Source organism: Somniosus microcephalus, unplaced genomic scaffold (assembly GCF_052327205.1).
Source record: "Somniosus microcephalus isolate GS21.2 unplaced genomic scaffold, FLI_Smic_1.0 scaffold110, whole genome shotgun sequence".
Classification (NCBI taxonomy): domain Eukaryota; kingdom Metazoa; phylum Chordata; class Chondrichthyes; order Squaliformes; family Somniosidae; genus Somniosus; species Somniosus microcephalus.
In genome coordinates, this window is record NW_028225297.1 from 294,007 (window position 1) to 310,273 (window position 16,267).

The 16,267-nt window shown below is 46.6% G+C and overlaps 7 non-coding genes across 7 annotated transcripts; all 7 read left to right on the forward strand.

Moving 5' to 3' along the window:
- Positions 1 to 119, forward strand: LOC147082870 (5S ribosomal RNA). Its single transcript, XR_015076226.1, has one exon. It is a non-coding gene; the product is annotated as a 5S ribosomal RNA (ribosomal RNA).
- Positions 120 to 2,542: 2,423 nt separating this feature from the next.
- On the forward strand, positions 2,543 to 2,661 carry LOC147082871 (5S ribosomal RNA). Its single transcript, XR_015076089.1, has one exon. It is a non-coding gene; the product is annotated as a 5S ribosomal RNA (ribosomal RNA).
- A 2,421-nt stretch (positions 2,662 to 5,082) lies between these two features.
- On the forward strand, positions 5,083 to 5,201 carry LOC147082872 (5S ribosomal RNA). Its single transcript, XR_015076040.1, has one exon. It is a non-coding gene; the product is annotated as a 5S ribosomal RNA (ribosomal RNA).
- Positions 5,202 to 7,618: 2,417 nt separating this feature from the next.
- LOC147082873 (5S ribosomal RNA) lies at positions 7,619 to 7,737 on the forward strand. The gene has a single exon (XR_015076122.1). It is a non-coding gene; the product is annotated as a 5S ribosomal RNA (ribosomal RNA).
- Positions 7,738 to 10,139: 2,402 nt separating this feature from the next.
- Positions 10,140 to 10,258, forward strand: LOC147082874 (5S ribosomal RNA). Its single transcript, XR_015076123.1, has one exon. It is a non-coding gene; the product is annotated as a 5S ribosomal RNA (ribosomal RNA).
- A 2,415-nt stretch (positions 10,259 to 12,673) lies between these two features.
- Positions 12,674 to 12,792, forward strand: LOC147082875 (5S ribosomal RNA). The gene has a single exon (XR_015076177.1). It is a non-coding gene; the product is annotated as a 5S ribosomal RNA (ribosomal RNA).
- Positions 12,793 to 15,211: 2,419 nt separating this feature from the next.
- On the forward strand, positions 15,212 to 15,330 carry LOC147082876 (5S ribosomal RNA). The gene has a single exon (XR_015076178.1). It is a non-coding gene; the product is annotated as a 5S ribosomal RNA (ribosomal RNA).
- Positions 15,331 to 16,267: the final 937 nt, after the last annotated feature.

Genomic DNA, 16,267 nt, shown 5'->3' on the forward strand with positions numbered 1-16,267 from the left:
GCCTACGGCCATACTAGTCTGAATGCGCCCGATCTCGTCTGATCTCGGAAGCTAAGCAGAGTCAGGCCTGGTTAGTACTTGGCTGGGAGACCGCCTGGGAATACCGGGTGCAGTAGGCTTTTGCTGCCGCCACAGGCTGCTCAACGTTTTGCACACACACGCGCACACACTGCTCTTAATCAATCAACATCCTTTTTGCTGCTCTCTCTCTCTCTCTCTCTCTCTCTCGCTTTCCTTTGACCATTTCTTCGCTGCACATTCTCCTGCTGCTACACAAATGCAAGGGGCTCCAGACACAGGGCCGAAATAAGCAGAAGAAGAAAATAAGATAGCCAAAATACACACACTGGCGGAGGGCCACCAGGACACAGCAGCAGAGAGGAGAGACAAGGTGCATAGAAAACTCGGAGGGACAAACAGCAACAGAACAAAGAAGAATGTCGAAAGAGCAGCAGTTAAATTCAGGAAAAAAGCAAAGCCAACTAGCATGCTGTTGAAATGCATGTGTGTTAATGCGAGGAGCGTTACAAATAAGATTGACGAGTTGCAGGCGCAAGTTGCCACATGGGGTTATGCAATAGTAGCCATAACGGAGACCTGGCTTCAAAATGGGCGGAATTGGAAACTAAACAATCCTGGCTACAATGTAATAACATTTGTAGAAGTCGTGTGGGCAGATGTCACATGATCAGGCAGAATCATAGAAATTTACAGCACAGAAGGAGGCCATTCGGCCCATCTTGTCCGTGCCAGCCGACAAAGAGCAATCCACCCAAATCCCACTTTACAGCACTTGGTCCGTAGCCTTGTAGGTTACGGCAGTTCAAGTGCATATCCAAGTACTTTTTAAACGTGATGAGGGTTTCTGCCTCTACCACCCTTTCAGGCAGTGCATTCCAGACCCCCACCATTCACTGGGTGAAAAAATGTCTCCTCAAATTCCCTGTAAACCTCCTACCAATTACTTGAAATCTATTATTGACCCTTCTGCTAAGGGAAATAGGTCCTTCCTATCCACTCTATCTCGGCCCCTCATAATTTTACACACCTCAATTAGGTCTCGCCTCAGCCTCCTGTGTTCCAAAGAAAACAACCCCAGCCTATCCAATCTTTCCTCATAACTAAAATTCCCCAGCCCAGGCAACATCCTCGGAAATCTCCTCTGCACCTTCTCTAGTGCAATCGCATCCTTCTTGTAATGTGGTGACCAGAACTGCACGCGGCACTCTAGCTGCGGCCTAACTAGTGTTTTATACAGTTGAAGCATAACCTCCCCGCTCTTATATTCTACGCCTCGGCTAATAAAGGCAAGTATCCCGTATGCCTGCTTAACCACTTTATCTACCTGTCCTGCTACCTTCAGGGATCTGTGGACATGCACTCCAAGGTCCCGCTGATCCTCTGCATTTCTCAGTGTCCTACCATTTATTGTGTATTCCAACTGAATTCCATTTGCCACTGTTCTGCCCACTAGACGAGTCCATTGATATCTTCCTGCAGTCTACAGCATTCTGTTTCATTATTAACCACACGGCCAATTTTTGTATCATCTGCAAACTTCTTAATCATATTTCCTACATTCAAATCCAAATCATTGATATATACCAGAAAAAGCAAAGGGCCCAGTACTGAGTCGGTGCAGGCTCGATGGGCCGAAATGGCCTCTATCTGCACTGTGGGGTTTCTGTGATTCTGTGAGCCCTGCGGAACCCCACTGGAAACAGCCTTCCGGTCACAAAAACACCCTTCGACCATTACCCTTTGTTTCCTGCCTCTGAGCCAATTTTGGATCCAACTTGCCACTTTGCCTTGGATCCCATGGGCTTTTACTTTCGTGACCAATCTGGCATGCGGGACCTTATCAAAAGCCTTGCTAAAATCCATATAGACTACATCAAAGGCACTACCCTCATCGACCCTCCTTGTTACCTCCTCGAAAAATTGAATTGCGTTAGTCAGACACGACCTTCCGTTAAGAAATCCATGCTGACTGTCCCTGATTAATCCGTGTCTTTCTAAATGAAGATTTCTCCTGTCCCTCAGAACTTTTTCCAATAATTTTCCCACCACCGAGGTTAGGCTGACTGGCCTGTAATTATGCGGTCTATCCCTCTCTCCCTTTTGAAAGAGTGGTAGCACGTTAGCAGTCCTCCAGTGGTCGGGCACCACACCTGTAGCCAGAGAGGATTGTAAAATGATGGTGAGAGCCTGTGCTATTTGGTGTCTTACTTCTCTTAAGAGTGTGGGATAGATTTGATGCGGGCCTGGGTATTTGTCCAGTTTGAAAGATGCTACAGCCCTTAAGACTTGGTGTTTGAGCATGTTTATTTGATGTAATATTTGAATAGAAGGCAATGAAGGGTTGGGCTTGTAGTTTGTTTGTGTGGGAGGCAGAGCAGCAAGAAGAGGTGGAGGGGGGGTGGGGGGTTGCGGGAGGAGTAAAATTTGTAAATGTAAATTGAGTGTTGAATACTTGTATGAATGCGTAGAAGAGAAAAAAATGGGCGACAGCTTTAAGTAAAGAGAAAGCCAGCTAGCATATGCCTACGGCCATACTAGTCTGAATGCGCCCGATCTCATCTGATCTCGGAAGCTAAGCAGAGTCAGGCCTGGTTAGTACTTGGATGGGAGACTGCCTGGGAATACCGGGTGCAGTAGGCTTTTGCTGCCGCCACAGGCTGCTCAACGTTTTGCACACACACGCGCACACACTGCTCTTAATCAATCAACATCCTTTTTGCTGCTCTCTCTCTCTCTCTCTCTCTCTCGCTTTCCTTTGACCATTTCTTCGCTGCACATTCTCCTGCTGCTACACAAATGCAAGGGGCTCCAGACACAGGGCCGAAATAAGCAGAAGAAGAAAATAAGATAGCCAAAATACACACACTGGCGGAGGGCCACCAGGACACAGCAGCAGAGAGGAGAGACAAGGTGCATAGAAAACTCGGAGGGACAAACAGCAACAGAACAAAGAAGAATGTAGAAAGAGCAGCAGTTAAATTCAGGAAAAAAGCAAAGCCAACTAGCATGCTGTTGAAATGCATGTGTGTTAATGCGAGGAGTGTTACAAATAAGATTGACGAGTTGCAGGCGCAAGTTGCCACATGGGGTTATGCAATAGTAGCCATAACGGAGACCTGGCTTCAAAATGGGCGGAATTGGAAACTAAACAATCCTGGCTACAATGTAATAACATTTGTAGAAGTCGTGTGGGCAGATGTCACATGATCAGGCAGAATCATAGAAATTTACAGCACAGAAGGAGGCCATTCGGCCCATCTTGTCCGTGCCAGCCGACAAAGAGCAATCCACCCAAATCCCACTTTACAGCACTTGGTCCGTAGCCTTGTAGGTTACGGCAGTTCAAGTGCATATCCAAGTACTTTTTAAACGTGATGAGGGTTTCTGCCTCTACCACCCTTTCAGGCAGTGCATTCCAGACCCCCACCATTCACTGGGTGAAAAAATGTCTCCTCAAATTCCCTGTAAACCTCCTACCAATTACTTGAAATCTATTATTGACCCTTCTGCTAAGGGAAATAGGTCCTTCCTATCCACTCTATCTCGGCCCCTCATAATTTTACACACCTCAATTAGGTCTCGCCTCAGCCTCCTGTATTCCAAAGAAAACAACCCCAGCCTATCCAATCTTTCCTCATAGCTAAAATTCCCCAGCCCAGGCAACATCCTCGGAAATCTCCTCTGCACCTTCTCTAGTGCAATCGCATCCTTCTTGTAATGTGGTGACCAGAACTGCACGCGGCACTCTAGCTGCGGCCTAACTAGTGTTTTATACAGTTGAAGCATAACCTCCCCGCTCTTATATTCTACGCCTCGGCTAATAAAGGCAAGTATCCCGTATGCCTGCTTAACCACTTTATCTACCTGTCCTGCTACCTTCAGGGATCTGTGGACATGCACTCCAAGGTCCCGCTGATCCTCTGCATTTCTCAGTGTCCTACCATTTATTGTGTATTCCAACTGAATTCCATTTGCCACTGTTCTGCCCACTAGACGAGTCCATTGATATCTTCCTGCAGTCTACAGCATTCTGTTTCATTATTAACCACACGGCCAATTTTTGTATCATCTGCAAACTTCTTAATCATACTTCCTACATTCAAATCCAAATCATTGATATATACCAGAAAAAGCAAAGGGCCCAGTACTGAGTCGGTGCAGGCTCGATGGGCCGAAATGGCCTCTATCTGCACTGTGGGGTTTCTGTGATTCTGTGAGCCCTGCGGAACCCCACTGGAAACAGCCTTCCGGTCACAAAAACACCCTTCGACCATTACCCTTTGTTTCCTGCCTCTGAGCCAATTTTGGATCCAACTTGCCACTTTGCCTTGGATCCCATGGGCTTTTACTTTCGTGACCAATCTGGCATGCGGGACCTTATCAAAAGCCTTGCTAAAATCCATATAGACTACATCAAAGGCACTACCCTCATCGACCCTCCTTGTTACCTCCTCGAAAAATTGAATTGCGTTAGTCAGACACGACCTTCCGTTAAGAAATCCATGCTGACTGTCCCTGATTAATCCGTGTCTTTCTAAATGAAGATTTCTCCTGTCCCTCAGAACTTTTTCCAATAATTTTCCCACCACCGAGGTTAGGCTGACTGGCCTGTAATTATGCGGTCTATCCCTCTCTCCCTTTTGAAAGAACGGTAGCACGTTAGCAGTCCTCCAGTGGTCGGGCACCACACCTGTAGCCAGAGAGGATTGTAAAATGATGGTGAGAGCCTGTGCTATTTGGTGTCTTACATCTCTTAAGAGTGTGGGATAGATTTGATGCGGGCCTGGGTATTTGTCCAGTTTGAAAGATGCTACAGCCCTTAAGACTTGGTGTTTGAGCATGTTTATTTGATGTAATATTTGAATAGAAGGCAATGAAGGGTTGGGCTTGTAGTTTGTTTGTGTGGGAGGCAGAGCAGCAAGAAGAGGTGGAGGGGGGGTGGGGGGTTGCGGGAGGAGTAAAATTTGTAAATGTAAATTGAGTGTTGAATACTTGTATGAATGCGTAGAAGAGAAAAAAATGGGCGACAGCTTTAAGTAAAGAGAAAGCCAGCTAGCATATGCCTACGGCCATACTAGTCTGAATGCGCCCGATCTCGTCTGATCTCGGAAGCTAAGCAGAGTCAGGCCTGGTTAGTACTTGGATGGGAGACTGCCTGGGAATACCAGGTGCAGTAGGCTTTTGCTGCCGCCACAGGCTGCTCAACGTTTTGCACACACACGCGCACACACTGCTCTTAATCAATCAACATCCTTTTTGCTGCTCTCTCTCTCTCTCTCTCTTGCTTTCCTTTGACCATTTCTTCGCTGCACATTCTCCTGCTGCTACACAAATGCAAGGGGCTCCAGACACAGGGCCGAAATAAGCAGAAGAAGAAAATAAGATAGCCAAAATACACACACTGGCGGAGGGCCACCAGGACACAGCAGCAGAGAGGAGAGACAAGGTGCATAGAAAACTCGGAGGGACAAACAGCAACAGAACAAAGAAGAATGTCGAAAGAGCAGCAGTTAAATTCAGGAAAAAAGCAAAGCCAACTAGCATGCTGTTGAAATGCATGTGTGTTAATGCGAGGAGCGTTACAAATAAGATTGACGAGTTGCAGGCGCAAGTTGCCACATGGGGTTATGCAATAGTAGCTATAACGGAGACCTGGCTTCAAAATGGGCGGAATTGGAAACTAAACAATCCTGGCTACAATGTAATAACATTTGTAGAAGTCGTGTGGGCAGATGTCACATGATCAGGCAGAATCATAGAAATTTACAGCACAGAAGGAGGCCATTCGGCCCATCTTGTCCGTGCCAGCCGACAAAGAGCAATCCACCCAAATCCCACTTTACAGCACTTGGTCCGTAGCCTTGTAGGTTACGGCAGTTCAAGTGCATATCCAAGTACTTTTTAAACGTGATGAGGGTTTCTGCCTCTACCACCCTTTCAGGCAGTGCATTCCAGACCCCCACCATTCACTGGGTGAAAAAATGTCTCCTCAAATTCCCTGTAAACCTCCTACCAATTACTTGAAATCTTTTATTGACCCTTCTGCTAAGGGAAATAGGTCCTTCCTATCCACTCTATCTCGGCCCCTCATAATTTTACACATCTCAATTAGGTCTCGCCTCAGCCTCCTGTGTTCCAAAGAAAGCAACCCCAGCCTATCCAATCTTTCCTCATAACTAAAATTCCCCAGCCCAGGCAACATCCTCGGAAATCTCCTCTGCACCTTCTCTAGTGCAATCGCATCCTTCTTGTAATGTGGTGACCAGAACTGCACGCGGCACTCTAGCTGCGGCCTAACTAGTGTTTTATACAGTTGAAGCATAACCTCCCCGCTCTTATATTCTACGCCTCGGCTAATAAAGGCAAGTATCCCGTATGCCTGCTTAACCACTTTATCTACCTGTCCTGCTACCTTCAGGGATCTGTGGACATGCACTCCAAGGTCCCGCTGATCCTCTGCATTTCTCAGTGTCCTACCATTTATTGTGTATTCCAACTGAATTCCATTTGCCACTGTTCTGCCCACTAGACGAGTCCATTGATATCTTCCTGCAGTCTACAGCATTCTGTTTCATTATTAACCACACGGCCAATTTTTGTATCATCTGCAAACTTCTTAATCATACTTCCTACATTCAAATCCAAATCATTGATATATACCAGAAAAAGCAAAGGGCCCAGTACTGAGTCGGTGCAGGCTCGATGGGCCGAAATGGCCTCTATCTGCACTGTGGGGTTTCTGTGATTCTGTGAGCCCTGCGGAACCCCACTGGAAACAGCCTTCCGGTCACAAAAACACCCTTCGACCATTACCCTTTGTTTCCTGCCTCTGAGCCAATTTTGGATCCAACTTGCCACTTTGCCTTGGATCCCATGGGCTTTTACTTTCGTGACCAATCTGGCATGCGGGACCTTATCAAAAGCCTTGCTAAAATCCATATAGACTACATCAAAGGCACTACCCTCATCGACCCTCCTTGTTACCTCCTCGAAAAATTGAATTGCGTTAGTCAGACACGACCTTCCGTTAAGAAATCCATGCTGACTGTCCCTGATTAATCCGTGTCTTTCTAAATGAAGATTTCTCCTGTCCCTCAGAACTTTTTCCAATAATTTTCCCACCACCGAGGTTAGGCTGACTGGCCTGTAATTATGCGGTCTATCCCTCTCTCCCTTTTGAAAGAACGGTAGCACGTTAGCAGTCCTCCAGTGGTCGGGCACCACACCTGTAGCCAGAGAGGATTGTAAAATGATGGTGAGAGCCTGTGCTATTTGGTGTCTTACTTCTCTTAAGAGTGTGGGATAGATTTGATGCGGGCCTGGGTATTTGTCCAGTTTGAAAGATACTACAGCCCTTAAGACTTGGTGTTTGAGCATGTTTATTTGATGTAATATTTGAATAGAAGGCAATGAAGGGTTGGGCTTGTAGTTTGTTTGTGTGGGAGGCAGAGCAGCAAGAAGAGGTGGAGGGGGGGTGGGGGGTTGCGGGAGGAGTAAAATTTGTAAATGTAAATTGAGTGTTGAATACTTGTATGAATGCGTAGAAGAGAAAAAAATGGGCGACAGCTTTAAGTAAAGAGAAAGCCAGCTAGCATATGCCTACGGCCATACTAGTCTGAATGCGCCCGATCTCGTCTGATCTCGGAAGCTAAGCAGAGTCAGGCCTGGTTAGTACTTGGATGGGAGACTGCCTGGGAATACCGGGTGCAGTAGGCTTTTGCTGCCGCCACAGGCTGCTCAACGTTTTGCACACACACGCGCACACACTGCTCTTAATCAATCAACATCCTTTTTGCTGCTCTCTCTCTCTCTCTCTCTCTCTGTCTCTCTCTCTCGCTTTCCTTTGACCATTTCTTCGCTGCACATTCTCCTGCTGCTACACAAATGCAAGGGGCTCCAGACACAGGGCCGAAATAAGCAGAAGAAGAAAATAAGATAGCCAAAATACACACACTGGCGGAGGGCCACCAGGACACAGCAGCAGAGAGGAGAGACAAGGTGCATAGAAAACTCGGAGGGACAAACAGCAACAGAACAAAGAAGAATGTAGAAAGAGCAGCAGTTAAATTCAGGAAAAAAGCAAAGCCAACTAGCATGCTGTTGAAATGCATGTGTGTTAATGCGAGGAGCGTTACAAATAAGATTGACGAGTTGCAGGCGCAAGTTGCCACATGGGGTTATGCAATAGTAGCTATAACGGAGACCTGGCTTCAAAATGGGCGGAATTGGAAACTAAACAATCCTGGCTACAATGTAATAACATTTGTAGAAGTCGTGTGGGCAGATGTCACATGATCAGGCAGAATCATAGAAATTTACAGCACAGAAGGAGGCCATTCGGCCCATCTTGTCCGTGCCAGCCGACAAAGAGCAATCCACCCAAATCCCACTTTACAGCACTTGGTCCGTAGCCTTGTAGGTTACGGCAGTTCAAGTGCATATCCAAGTACTTTTTAAACGTGATGAGGGTTTCTGCCTCTACCACCCTTTCAGGCAGTGCATTCCAGACCCCCACCATTCACTGGGTGAAAAAATGTCTCCTCAAATTCCCTGTAAACCTCCTACCAATTACTTGAAATCTATTATTGACCCTTCTGCTAAGGGAAATAGGTCCTTCCTATCCACTCTATCTCGGCCCCTCATAATTTTACACACCTCAATTAGGTCTCGCCTCAGCCTCCTGTGTTCCAAAGAAAACAACCCCAGCCTATCCAATCTTTCCTCATAACTAAAATTCCCCAGCCCAGGCAACATCCTCGGAAATCTCCTCTGCACCTTCTCTAGTGCAATCGCATCCTTCTTGTAATGTGGTGACCAGAACTGCACGCGGCACTCTAGCTGCGGCCTAACTAGTGTTTTATACAGTTGAAGCATAACCTCCCCGCTCTTATATTCTACGCCTCGGCTAATAAAGGCAAGTATCCCGTATGCCTGCTTAACCACTTTATCTACCTGTCCTGCTACCTTCAGGGATCTGTGGACATGCACTCCAAGGTCCCGCTGATCCTCTGCATTTCTCAGTGTCCTACCATTTATTGTGTATTCCAACTGAATTCCATTTGCCACTGTTCTGCCCACTAGACGAGTCCATTGATATCTTCCTGCAGTCTACAGCATTCTGTTTCATTATTAACCACACGGCCAATTTTTGTATCATCTGCAAACTTCTTAATCATACTTCCTACATTCAAATCCAAATCATTGATATATACCAGAAAAAGCAAAGGGCCCAGTACTGAGTCGGTGCAGGCTCGATGGGCCGAAATGGCCTCTATCTGCACTGTGGGGTTTCTGTGACAGCCTTCCGGTCACAAAAACACCCTTCGACCATTACCCTTTGTTTCCTGCCTCTGAGCCAATTTTGGATCCAACTTGCCACTTTGCCTTGGATCCCATGGGCTTTTACTTTCGTGACCAATCTGGCATGCGGGACCTTATCAAAAGCCTTGCTAAAATCCATATAGACTACATCAAAGGCACTACCCTCATCGACCCTCCTTGTTACCTCCTCGAAAAATTGAATTGCGTTAGTCAGACACGACCTTCCGTTAAGAAATCCATGCTGACTGTCCCTGATTAATCCGTGTCTTTCTAAATGAAGATTTCTCCTGTCCCTCAGAACTTTTTCCAATAATTTTCCCACCACCGAGGTTAGGCTGACTGGCCTGTAATTATGCGGTCTATCCCTCTCTCCCTTTTGAAAGAACGGTAGCACGTTAGCAGTCCTCCAGTGGTCGGGCACCACACCTGTAGCCAGAGAGGATTGTAAAATGATGGTGAGAGCCTGTGCTATTTGGTGTCTTACTTCTCTTAAGAGTGTGGGATAGATTTGATGCGGGCCTGGGTATTTGTCCAGTTTGAAAGATGCTACAGCCCTTAAGACTTGGTGTTTGAGCATGTTTATTTGATGTAATATTTGAATAGAAGGCAATGAAGGGTTGGGCTTGTAGTTTGTTTGTGTGGGAGGCAGAGCAGCAAGAAGAGGTGGAGGGGGGGTGGGGGGTTGCGGGAGGAGTAAAATTTGTAAATGTAAATTGAGTGTTGAATACTTGTATGAATGCGTAGAAGAGAAAAAAATGGGCGACAGCTTTAAGTAAAGAGAAAGCCAGCTAGCATATGCCTACGGCCATACTAGTCTGAATGCGCCCGATCTCGTCTGATCTCGGAAGCTAAGCAGAGTCAGGCCTGGTTAGTACTTGGATGGGAGACTGCCTGGGAATACCGGGTGCAGTAGGCTTTTGCTGCCGCCACAGGCTGCTCAACGTTTTGCACACACACGCGCACACACTGCTCTTAATCAATCAACATCCTTTTTGCTGCTCTCTCTCTCTCTCTCTCGCTTTCCTTTGACCATTTCTTCGCTGCACATTCTCCTGCTGCTACACAAATGCAAGGGGCTCCAGACACAGGGCCGAAATAAGCAGAAGAAGAAAATAAGATAGCCAAAATACACACACTGGCGGAGGGCCACCAGGACACAGCAGCAGAGAGGAGAGACAAGGTGCATAGAAAACTCGGAGGGACAAACAGCAACAGAACAAAGAAGAATGTAGAAAGAGCAGCAGTTAAATTCAGGAAAAAAGCAAAGCCAACTAGCATGCTGTTGAAATGCATGTGTGTTAATGCGAGGAGTGTTACAAATAAGATTGACGAGTTGCAGGCGCAAGTTGCCACATGGGGTTATGCAATAGTAGCCATAACGGAGACCTGGCTTCAAAATGGGCGGAATTGGAAACTAAACAATCCTGGCTACAATGTAATAACATTTGTAGAAGTCGTGTGGGCAGATGTCACATGATCAGGCAGAATCATAGAAATTTACAGCACAGAAGGAGGCCATTCGGCCCATCTTGTCCGTGCCAGCCGACAAAGAGCAATCCACCCAAATCCCACTTTACAGCACTTGGTCCGTAGCCTTGTAGGTTACGGCAGTTCAAGTGCATATCCAAGTACTTTTTAAACGTGATGAGGGTTTCTGCCTCTACCACCCTTTCAGGCAGTGCATTCCAGACCCCCACCATTCACTGGGTGAAAAAATGTCTCCTCAAATTCCCTGTAAACCTCCTACCAATTACTTGAAATCTATTATTGACCCTTCTGCTAAGGGAAATAGGTCCTTCCTATCCACTCTATCTCGGCCCCTCATAATTTTACACACCTCAATTAGGTCTCGCCTCAGCCTCCTGTGTTCCAAAGAAAACAACCCCAGCCTATCCAATCTTTCCTCATAACTAAAATTCCCCAGCCCAGGCAACATCCTCGGAAATCTCCTCTGCACCTTCTCTAGTGCAATCGCATCCTTCTTGTAATGTGGTGACCAGAACTGCACGCGGCACTCTAGCTGCGGCCTAACTAGTGTTTTATACAGTTGAAGCATAACCTCCCCGCTCTTATATTCTACGCCTCGGCTAATAAAGGCAAGTATCCCGTATGCCTGCTTAACCACTTTATCTACCTGTCCTGCTACCTTCAGGGATCTGTGGACATGCACTCCAAGGTCCCGCTGATCCTCTGCATTTCTCAGTGTCCTACCATTTATTGTGTATTCCAACTGAATTCCATTTGCCACTGTTCTGCCCACTAGACGAGTCCATTGATATCTTCCTGCAGTCTACAGCATTCTGTTTCATTATTAACCACACGGCCAATTTTTGTATCATCTGCAAACTTCTTAATCATACTTCCTACATTCAAATCCAAATCATTGATATATACCAGAAAAAGCAAAGGGCCCAGTACTGAGTCGGTGCAGGCTCGATGGGCCGAAATGGCCTCTATCTGCACTGTGGGGTTTCTGTGATTCTGTGAGCCCTGCGGAACCCCACTGGAAACAGCCTTCCGGTCACAAAAACACCCTTCGACCATTACCCTTTGTTTCCTGCCTCTGAGCCAATTTTGGATCCAACTTGCCACTTTGCCTTGGATCCCATGGGCTTTTACTTTCGTGACCAATCTGGCATGCGGGACCTTATCAAAAGCCTTGCTAAAATCCATATAGACTACATCAAAGGCACTACCCTCATCGACCCTCCTTGTTACCTCCTCGAAAAATTGAATTGCGTTAGTCAGACACGACCTTCCGTTAAGAAATCCATGCTGACTGTCCCTGATTAATCCGTGTCTTTCTAAATGAAGATTTCTCCTGTCCCTCAGAACTTTTTCCAATAATTTTCCCACCACCGAGGTTAGGCTGACTGGCCTGTAATTATGCGGTCTATCCCTCTCTCCCTTTTGAAAGAACGGTAGCACGTTAGCAGTCCTCCAGTGGTCCGGCACCACACCTGTAGCCAGAGAGGATTGTAAAATGATGGTGAGAGCCTGTGCTATTTGGTGTCTTACTTCTCTTAAGAGTGTGGGATAGATTTGATGCGGGCCTGGGTATTTGTCCAGTTTGAAAGATGCTACAGCCCTTAAGACTTGGTGTTTGAGCATGTTTATTTGATGTAATATTTGAATAGAAGGCAATGAAGGGTTGGGCTTGTAGTTTGTTTGTGTGGGAGGCAGAGCAGCAAGAAGAGGTGGAGGGGGGGTGGGGGGTTGCGGGAGGAGTAAAATTTGTAAATGTAAATTGAGTGTTGAATACTTGTATGAATGCGTAGAAGAGAAAAAAATGGGCGACAGCTTTAAGTAAAGAGAAAGCCAGCTAGCATATGCCTACGGCCATACTAGTCTGAATACGCCCGATCTCGTCTGATCTCGGAAGCTAAGCAGAGTCAGGCCTGGTTAGTACTTGGATGGGAGACTGCCTGGGAATACCGGGTGCAGTAGGCTTTTGCTGCCGCCACAGGCTGCTCAACGTTTTGCACACACACGCGCACACACTGCTCTTAATCAATCAACATCCTTTTTGCTGCTCTCTCTCTCTCTCTCTCTCTCGCTTTCCTTTGACCATTTCTTCGCTGCACATTCTCCTGCTGCTACACAAATGCAAGGGGCTCCAGACACAGGGCCGAAATAAGCAGAAGAAGAAAATAAGATAGCCAAAATACACACACTGGCGGAGGGCCACCAGGACACAGCAGCAGAGAGGAGAGACAAGGTGCATAGAAAACTCGGAGGGACAAACAGCAACAGAACAAAGAAGAATGTAGAAAGAGCAGCAGTTAAATTCAGGAAAAAAGCAAAGCCAACTAGCATGCTGTTGAAATGCATGTGTGTTAATGCGAGGAGTGTTACAAATAAGATTGACGAGTTGCAGGCGCAAGTTGCCACATGGGGTTATGCAATAGTAGCCATAACGGAGACCTGGCTTCAAAATGGGCGGAATTGGAAACTAAACAATCCTGGCTACAATGTAATAACATTTGTAGAAGTCGTGTGGGCAGATGTCACATGATCAGGCAGAATCATAGAAATTTACAGCACAGAAGGAGGCCATTCGGCCCATCTTGTCCGTGCCAGCCGACAAAGAGCAATCCACCCAAATCCCACTTTACAGCACTTGGTCCGTAGCCTTGTAGGTTACGGCAGTTCAAGTGCATATCCAAGTACTTTTTAAACGTGATGAGGGTTTCTGCCTCTACCACCCTTTCAGGCAGTGCATTCCAGACCCCCACCATTCACTGGGTGAAAAAATGTCTCCTCAAATTCCCTGTAAACCTCCTACCAATTACTTGAAATCTATTATTGACCCTTCTGCTAAGGGAAATAGGTCCTTCCTATCCACTCTATCTCGGCCCCTCATAATTTTACACACCTCAATTAGGTCTCGCCTCAGCCTCCTGTGTTCCAAAGAAAACAACCCCAGCCTATCCAATCTTTCCTCATAACTAAAATTCCCCAGCCCAGGCAACATCCTCGGAAATCTCCTCTGCACCTTCTCTAGTGCAATCGCATCCTTCTTGTAATGTGGTGACCAGAACTGCACGCGGCACTCTAGCTGCGGCCTAACTAGTGTTTTATACAGTTGAAGCATAACCTCCCCGCTCTTATATTCTACGCCTCGGCTAATAAAGGCAAGTATCCCGTATGCCTGCTTAACCACTTTATCTACCTGTCCTGCTACCTTCAGGGATCTGTGGACATGCACTCCAAGGTCCCGCTGATCCTCTGCATTTCTCAGTGTCCTACCATTTATTGTGTATTCCAACTGAATTCCATTTGCCACTGTTCTGCCCACTAGACGAGTCCATTGATATCTTCCTGCAGTCTACAGCATTCTGTTTCATTATTAACCACACGGCCAATTTTTGTATCATCTGCAAACTTCTTAATCATACTTCCTACATTCAAATCCAAATCATTGATATATACCAGAAAAAGCAAAGGGCCCAGTACTGAGTCGGTGCAGGCTCGATGGGCCGAAATGGCCTCTATCTGCACTGTGGGGTTTCTGTGATTCTGTGAGCCCTGCGGAACCCCACTGGAAACAGCCTTCCGGTCACAAAAACACCCTTCGACCATTACCCTTTGTTTCCTGCCTCTGAGCCAATTTTGGATCCAACTTGCCACTTTGCCTTGGATCCCATGGGCTTTTACTTTCGTGACCAATCTGGCATGCGGGACCTTATCAAAAGCCTTGCTAAAATCCATATAGACTACATCAAAGGCACTACCCTCATCGACCCTCCTTGTTACCTCCTCGAAAAATTGAATTGCGTTAGTCAGACACGACCTTCCGTTAAGAAATCCATGCTGACTGTCCCTGATTAATCCGTGTCTTTCTAAATGAAGATTTCTCCTGTCCCTCAGAACCTTTTCCAATAATTTTCCCACCACCGAGGTTAGGCTGACTGGCCTGTAATTATGCGGTCTATCCCTCTCTCCCTTTTGAAAGAACGGTAGCACGTTAGCAGTCCTCCAGTGGTCGGGCACCACACCTGTAGCCAGAGAGGATTGTAAAATGATGGTGAGAGCCTGTGCTATTTGGTGTCTTACTTCCCTTAAGAGTGTGGGATAGATTTGATGCGGGCCTGGGTATTTGTCCAGTTTGAAAGATGCTACAGCCCTTAAGACTTGGTGTTTGAGCATGTTTATTTGATGTAATATTTGAATAGAAGGCAATGAAGGGTTGGGCTTGTAGTTTGTTTGTGTGGGAGGCAGAGCAGCAAGAAGAGGTGGAGGGGGGGTGGGGGGTTGCGGGAGGAGTAAAATTTGTAAATGTAAATTGAGTGTTGAATACTTGTATGAATGCGTAGAAGAGAAAAAAATGGGCGACAGCTTTAAGTAAAGAGAAAGCCAGCTAGCATATGCCTACGGCCATACTAGTCTGAATACGCCCGATCTCGTCTGATCTCGGAAGCTAAGCAGAGTCAGGCCTGGTTAGTACTTGGATGGGAGACTGCCTGGGAATACCGGGTGCAGTAGGCTTTTGCTGCCGCCACAGGCTGCTCAACGTTTTGCACACACACGCGCACACACTGCTCTTAATCAATCAACATCCTTTTTGCTGCTCTCTCTCTCTCTCTCTCTCTCGCTTTCCTTTGACCATTTCTTCGCTGCACATTCTCCTGCTGCTACACAAATGCAAGGGGCTCCAGACACAGGGCCGAAATAAGCAGAAGAAGAAAATAAGATAGCCAAAATACACACACTGGCGGAGGGCCACCAGGACACAGCAGCAGAGAGGAGAGACAAGGTGCATAGAAAACTCGGAGGGACAAACAGCAACAGAACAAAGAAGAATGTAGAAAGAGCAGCAGTTAAATTCAGGAAAAAAGCAAAGCCAACTAGCATGCTGTTGAAATGCATGTGTGTTAATGCGAGGAGCGTTACAAATAAGATTGACGAGTTGCAGGCGCAAGTTGCCACATGGGGTTATGCAATAGTAGCCATAACGGAGACCTGGCTTCAAAATGGGCGGAATTGGAAACTAAACAATCCTGGCTACAATGTAATAACATTTGTAGAAGTCGTGTGGGCAGATGTCACATGATCAGGCAGAATCATAGAAATTTACAGCACAGAAGGAGGCCATTCGGCCCATCTTGTCCGTGCCAGCCGACAAAGAGCAATCCACCCAAATCCCACTTTACAGCACTTGGTCCGTAGCCTTGTAGGTTACGGCAGTTCAAGTGCATATCCAAGTACTTTTTAAACGTGATGAGGGTTTCTGCCTCTACCACCCTTTCAGGCAGTGCATTCCAGACCCCCACCATTCACTGGGTGAAAAAATGTCTCCTCAAATTCCCTGTAAACCTCCTACCAATTACTTGAAATCTATTATTGACCCTTCTGCTAAGGGAAATAGGTCCTTCCTATCCACTCTATCTCGGCCCCTCATAATTTTACACACCTCAATTAGGTC